Source organism: Beta vulgaris, chromosome 7 (assembly GCF_026745355.1).
Source record: "Beta vulgaris subsp. vulgaris cultivar EL10 chromosome 7, EL10.2, whole genome shotgun sequence".
Lineage (NCBI taxonomy): Eukaryota > Viridiplantae > Streptophyta > Magnoliopsida > Caryophyllales > Amaranthaceae > Beta > Beta vulgaris.
The window spans coordinates 17,794,871-17,802,693 of record NC_079208.1 but is presented as its reverse complement, the minus strand read 5'-3'; positions in this window follow the sequence as shown (position 1 = coordinate 17,802,693).

Here is a 7,823-nt window from a genome sequence, read left to right as displayed (position 1 = left end):
GCTTGCCCTTTTTCCCAAATCTCATAACGCCTTTGTGGGTGATACTTTCAGGAATACTTTATCACCTACAGCGAACTCATCTTCGCGCGTTTTAAGTCTGCATAACTCTTCTGCCTATCTTGCGCAGCTTGAATTCGAGCCTGAATCAATCTAACTTCTTGACGGTCTCCTCAATAATTCAGTCCCCAAAACTATATTCTCACTAAGTCATTCCAGCAAATGGGACTTCTACACTTCCGTCCATATAAGCCTCAAAGGTGCCATCTTTATACTCGCATGGTAACTATTGTTGTAAGAAAACTCAATCAAATCTAATTGGTCCTTCCAACTCCCTTGAAAATCTATAGCACAAGCTCGCAACATATCCTCCATAGTTTGATTAGTCCTCTCAGTCTGACCATCGGTCGCAGGGTGAAAGGCGGTACTCATCTTTAATGTTGTCCCAAGGTTTGATTGGACCTTCTTCCAAAACTTAGATAGAAATCTAGAGTCACGATCCGAGATAATGTCCTTTGGAACTCCGTGCAACTCACTACATGCTTGATATAGGTTGAGCGAGTTGCTTCTTCTTCCATGTCTCCTTAATAGGTATGAAAACAGCGGACTTGGTCAGTCTATCCACAATAACCCAAATGGTATCATTTCCACTCCTCGACTTGGGTAAGGCAGTCACAAAGTCCATAGAAATGAATCCCACTTCCATCCAGGAACCTCTAGCGATTGAACTTTCCCCATGGGTCTCTTATGGTCTATCTTCACTTTCTGACAGGTTAGACACTTAGACACATACTCAGCTACCTCTCGCTTCATGTTCGGCCACCAATAGATCACCTTAAGATCCTTATACAGTTTGTCACCCCCAGGGTGCACGGAATATGGAGTGTTATGCCCCTCGCCATAAGACGTCTCTTAAGGTCATTGCACTTCTGTGGTACACACCACCTCCCTTTAAACCTTAGACTCCCATCATCATGAATCTTGAAGTCTACTTCCTTACCTTGCTTCATTTTCTCCTTAATCTTGTCTAGATGCTCATCCCCGACTTGACCCTCAATAATCTCATCGAAAACTGACACTCCCAAAGAAAGATTACTAAGTCTAGCCTCACTTTCCCCAGGATTTAAAATTTCTAGGCAACCTTTGCATATCTCACACAACTCCTCAGGGACTATCAAAGCACTCAAGCTATGACTCGATTTTCGACTCAAGGCGTCAGCAACCACATTTGCTTTCCCCTCATGATACTGGATATCTAGATCTAATCCTTAATCAACTCTAGCCATCTTCTTTGCCTCATATTCAAGTCTTTTTGGGTAAATATGTACTTCAAACTCTTATGGTCTGTAAATATCTTGCAAGTTGCTCCATAAAGATAATGTCTCCAAATCTTCAATGCAAACACTATGGCAGCTAACTCTAGATCATGGGTAGGGTAATTAGCCTCATAAGGTTTCAATTGACGCGACGCATAAGCTATTACCTTACCATTCTGTTGCAACACACAACCCAAACCATTCTTTGAAGCATCACTATAGACCTCAAATCCCTCATTCCCATCAGGTAGGGTTAAAACAGGTGCAGTGGTTAAACGATCCTTCAAGATCTGAAAAGCTTCCTCACACTTCTCATTCCACTCAAACTTGGACTCCTTTTTCATCAAATTAGTCATAGGCCTTGCTATCTTCGAGAAATCTCTCACAAATCTCCTATAATAGCCAGCTAAACCCAAGAAACTCCTAATGTCTGACACACTCTTTGGAGTTGGCCACTCACTCACAGCTTGAATCTTAGCAGGATCTACGAGACTCCTTCCTTAGACACAAAATGACCCAAGAATGCTACTTTCTCCAAACGAAACTCACACTTAGAGAACTTGGCATATAGTTGGTTCTTCTCAAGGTTTCCAAGATAATCCTAAATGTTCATCATGCTCGGTTTCATTCCTCGAATATATCAATATGTCATCAATGAAAACCACTACGAACTTATCAAAAACTCATGAAAGATTCTATTCATCAAGTCCATAAATATAGCAGGAGCATTTGTTAACCCAAATGGCATTACAGTGAACTCGTAGTGACCATAACGCGTTCTAAAGGCAGTCTTAGGTACATCCTTATCAGCTACCCTCAATTGATGATATCCTGAACGTAAGTCAATCTTCGAGAACACACTCGCTCCATTCAGTTGATCGAATAGGTCATCTATTCTAGGCAAAGGGTACTTGTTTTTGATGGTAACATTGTTCAACTCCCTATAGTCTATACATAATCTCATACTCCCATCCTTTTTCTTCACGAACAAAACAGGAGCTCCCCAAGGCGATGCACTAGGTCTGATATAACCCTTATCTAAAAGTTCTTGCAATTGCGTCTTCAACTCACTCATCTCAGGAGGTGCCATTCTATAAGGTGCCTTAGATATAGGTGCAGTTCCAGGAACTAAGTCTATGGTAAATCAACAGCTCTAGCAGGTGGCATACCTGAAATCTCACTCGAAAATACATCCATAAACTCATTCACAATTGGAATATCCTCAAGCTTCACTTCTACTTCTTTACTCACATCCTTTTGAACCTCACAATCGATATTGGCCTTGTAAAGACTCAACCAGTTCATCCCAAGAATCACATCTAGGTCTCCCAAATTGAATTCTATTAAGTCAGACGAAAATACAAAGTCTCCTATCTTTAAAGGCAATTTCTAAACAATTTGGTACACCTTATGGTCTCTCCAGAGGTATACTAATAGGCAAATCAAACACTTCAAAATCTACTAAACCCAATTGAATTTCCTCAATCAAAGCTTGCTCAAATCATTGAGCCTTTAACTCCTCAATGGCTATTACCTCAAGTGCAAATCTAGATAATGTTATAAACTTGCTATAATACTTAGAGATAGTCATGCTCTCCATCCTAAGGTTGATGAACTTCTGGTTTTTAGTTTCCTCTCAAAGCAGGGTAAAACTTTTCTCTTAAAGCAGCAATAAAGGATTCCCAAATAAACTCTTTCATAGTACTGAGTCGAGTCTCATTCTCTTTCTACTATAAGTCAGTCTCATCTTTCAGATACAGTATAACTTGACCTACTTTACACTCTCAGGACAGTTCACAACCCCAAAAATCTTTTAAAACGCCCTAATCCGACTCTCTAAGAGGATAGGGTCAGCTTACCCCTTAAGGTATGGCGGTTTAATCTTAGCTAGTCTCTCAAACATGTCCCAGCAGAATCGAGATTCTCAGGTCTCTTTTGAGTCAATTTCTTTGCCAATAGGCGAATAGCAGAAGCTAAGGCATCATCATTGTTTGACGCTCTACTTCGCAACTGAAATCTACATAACTCTATTTTGGGTTCCAGCATAACTTACATGCCCCTCTAATAAGGCAATAATTGATTTGATCATTAAAGATCGCATCAACAAACAATTTCACTAAGTTCCAACATGAAGTGTTCTCTAATAATCACATAATCGTTCATGTAAAATATATTCACATCAACGTGCAAGTAGAAACAAGCAAGCAAGAATATAATCACATGATCAAAAGAATAATAAAAAAAAAAAATTCCCATCACGTGCCCAGAATACATTCTTACTCACTCATATAAAGAAACAATAACTTCTATTCCTCAATCGATAATAAGAATATTTTCCCAATCCAAAATAACCAACTTATTCCTCAATAATATAAAGAATACTCAATAAGGAAATTTAAACCATTATAGCTTGACTACTTTCCAACAACTAATCTTAAAGCATAAATAAATACTCTATAGAGTTACATTATCATTCATATCCTTATTTCCTTTATACGGAGTAAACATTTCATCTCCAAAGTCTCCAAAGTCTTCACTATAATAATAGTAGTAACAATAATAACTTGAGTTCCTAGATCTAGTAGATCTTCAAATACTTTTGGATTGATGTCCATTTCATCCATCTCTAAAACACTCACATCGCTCAGATAAAGTCTCCAAATAACATTGTAGATGTCCTTTCATGTTTGCACTCTTGTACACTCAAACTTTTGAATTACTTCATATATCGCTAACAGGGATACCTACTTTTAACCCATAATGCATAATGATCTCTAGGCTAATGTAACTATAACTTCGAGGCTCATGACATCGAACATTCTCATCATCACTCATATAATTGGGTTATGATAGCTTCCTACTCTATTAACTTTGCCTGACAATTCTATTAACTTGTCTGGCAGACATGGTTAGCGATCTACAACAAATAAACCATAATGGTTTAGCACTCTCTCTAACGTGTTCCCACAAATAACAAGGGTAAACAAAAACAAAGGCATGTAAATATACACTTTGCAGGCAAGAATTATAAACAGTTAGCAGGGAAGAAAGATATTCATGCATCATTAGCAGGGAAGATAATAATAATGCACTTATTTGCAGGGAAGAAAATAATAATGATGCTGAACTAACCTTTTAATGCAGGCATATAATATTTCTATCCTATATGCCCTTCTTATACTACCCATTCTCACAATGCCGTACTATAAACCTTAAAGGCATGAAAAATAACGCAGACACTTTTATAAATAACATTACTTAAGTGCCTGAAATAACTTTTCGAAATAAAAAAAATATTTCGGACCTAAGACACTCGAAAAAATGTTCACTCGAAATTTTTTTTTTTTGGACTCAGCACATTTTCGAAATTTTTTTTTTTTTTTTCGGACTCCTCAAATTTTCGAAAAAATATTTCGAACTCACAAATTTTTTTTTTTCGAAAACCACATTTTCGTCCTCTAACTTTTCCAAAATTTCGGTGTTTCTAAAAAAAAATTTCTGAAATAAAACATAGGAGCAATACTAAGGTTTCCTCCAAATAGCCAATAAGCTAGGTAACTTAAAAAGCTAAAGTCACTTAATAAGCTAGTTAGTTAGGCGCCTATAAGTCTTAAACTAACCTAAAGCTCCTAGATACCACTTTGTAACACCCCGAAAATTCTCTCTTTCTAGAAAATACTTTTATAACAAATCTAGAGAATTACCCAGGCATTATCGCCCGTGTGATAACGTTTCGGCTTACTCAGAATTTTGCAGCGGAAAACTTACTAAAATAAAATCAACTTTATTAAACTTATGAAATAAGAACCAAACAATGTTTGAACTGAAACACACCAACTTAAAGCTAATGTCTGAAAAGACAAACTCCTAGAAACAACTTACCAATGTCACAAAAGCCTCTCCATTCCAGATTCCCCAATGGTATGCACTTCGAACCTGTAATGTCAATGCTGTCTTGACTCTCTCCCCGAAGGATCACCAAGGATCAATAGGCAAAGCCATGATCACAAACACAGACAAGCACGTAATCAGCAAAGCTGAGTACTACATATCAGACATTCATACCCTAAGCATGATACTACAAAATAAATTGCAGGAATAAATAATAACAAGAGTAAATAATAATCTGCAGACAACTTTTACTGAACTAAACTTAACCCAACTTTTTATTACTTTAATGGAATAGTTATTGGACGAGTTGTCCTGCCAATAAAAATGAAATGGGGCGTGACTCCGCATTTCAGAGTGACCTGCGATATCGAGGAACCTTTTGAATAAAGAGGATGGTGATCAATCCATTCCTAGAAAAGCCATGGTACCACCATGTACTCCAACCCTTAGTGTCCAACTCTAGACGTGCACTAGTCTAAAGTCTATAACTTATTCTCGTTTCACTTTACGTTAAACATATTTTATTACTTGTGTTGACACAACCAAGCAAATAACACATAATTAATAATCACACAGTCATAACAGAATTCTTTTTATCTTTGGATTAACAAGTGTTCACAACTTATCAATCAAGACTCCTTTTATTTCTTTTTATCCTTTGTTGAACCTAGCCAACAGAAATCCGTACCTTTATATAGGTATAATCATACTTACCAAATAAGATCCACGGTTCTTATAAGATAAATAAATAATCTCAAAGAATCTATGTAACACATGATTCCAACTTACTTACATTAATTCACTCACGAATTAATACAAAAACTGAACTTATCTGCTTGCATCAAACTTCCATACAAACAGTCATACTCATAAATATTCTTAGTTTACATGTAGCACACAGGCAAGTAACATGTAAAGTAATTTCAGTAAATCATATATATGAACAACAAGGTCCTGTACATGATGCTAATAAATAAAAACATCCCTAAAGCATGTTTCTAACCATATAGCACGTAGACTATGTACGTACCTTGTGTAAACGAAACGGTAGGCCACTTTTACTCTCTAAAAGTCCCCTACTATGAATTCTCCGCCTAGAAAATAAAATAACAAGTAAATACTTGAACTAATAATTTACAGCAACTTTAAAAACGTCCCAAACCCTTTTAAACGTCTTTAAAATCGTTTTTATGTATTAAACTTTTGTTATTTTTAATCCCTAGTATACTACAACTATTTTAGTGATTAAAAATCATTAAAAACCTTTAAAATACAAACTTTCTGAAATTCCAGCTCTTATAAAAATTTATAAACCTTCTGAAATATATTTAATGCATATAAAAATCATATTCTAATCAAAATCATATTTATACTTTAAATATATAGTTTCTAGTGATTTAAAACCCTAAAAACTATATCTTTCATAATAAAAACTGAAAATAATAAATCTGAAATTATTATTTTTACACATATGAAAACCGAAAATATATTGTTCATATAAAATCATAATTTAAAACATAAACATGCTAATAACAATAAAATAATGTAAAACCAATACTTTAATAGAATCTTAGAGAAGAAGAAAAGAAAACAACCACAACAAGGAGGAAAAGAGAGGCGCCGGCAACAGTGACAGCAAGAAGGACCGGCGGCAGCAAGGTCTTGGCCAAGAAAATATTTGTGACGTTTCTTGTCCAACAAGAAACGTTACTTAGCGAAGAAGAAACAAGCTTTGAGAGGAAAAATATGGAACTCACGGCACAAAGGAAGAGGAGAGAGAAAAAGTCGGGTGAGAGGAGGAAAAAAAATATGAATGGCGTGATGTATATAAAATAATTGTGTGGGATAAAATAATTGGGTTTTAGGATATTTACATAAAGGCTAATCCTTTTTGGTTTAGGAAAAGAGGTAAGATTTAAAAAGATTTGATAACTAATAAGACGATCAACTTAGGACTTTAATCATCAACAGGATTCTTTTCCCTTTTATCCTTTTTGGAGTTTCGATTCCATTAAACTTCTTTTTCAATAAATACTTTTAATACTTAAAGCTTTTATTAAGACATGCTTAATTAAAACATTTTCAATTTTATTAAGCTATGAAAATATTTTTAGTTGACTTTTAAAAATAGTCAACATTTTTTAAAAGTCAAATCATTTTCCAAACACTCATTTGGATTTAATTATAACTACATAAATATTTTAATATATTTATGAAAATTCTTTAAAAAATGTGGGGGATTACATATGCTCCCTCAAATACTAATTTTCAACCCAATACCTTCAAGGACAATCGATAACGAGTATCCTTGGTCAAGTAATTATCAGGTTCGAGGTCAAATGATATACTTGAGGGGAGTTTGATTTGATTTTTCTTGAGGATGACAGAAATAAGGTTGGCGTATCCAACCTTAGTATAATGAGAAATACAATAAGAGAGGTGGGAGATCATTAATGCAGGAAAATTGATCTTAATGTTTTTAGGAAGGAACATGAGGGAGAGATCCATAAGACTTGCTTGAGTCCTTTTCGATGATCTCGGTAAGATGAACCGCCAGACCAATTGAAAAAGGAATTTTTGGTGAGGAGAGATATCCTTTTGATCAAGGGACAAGTCAGA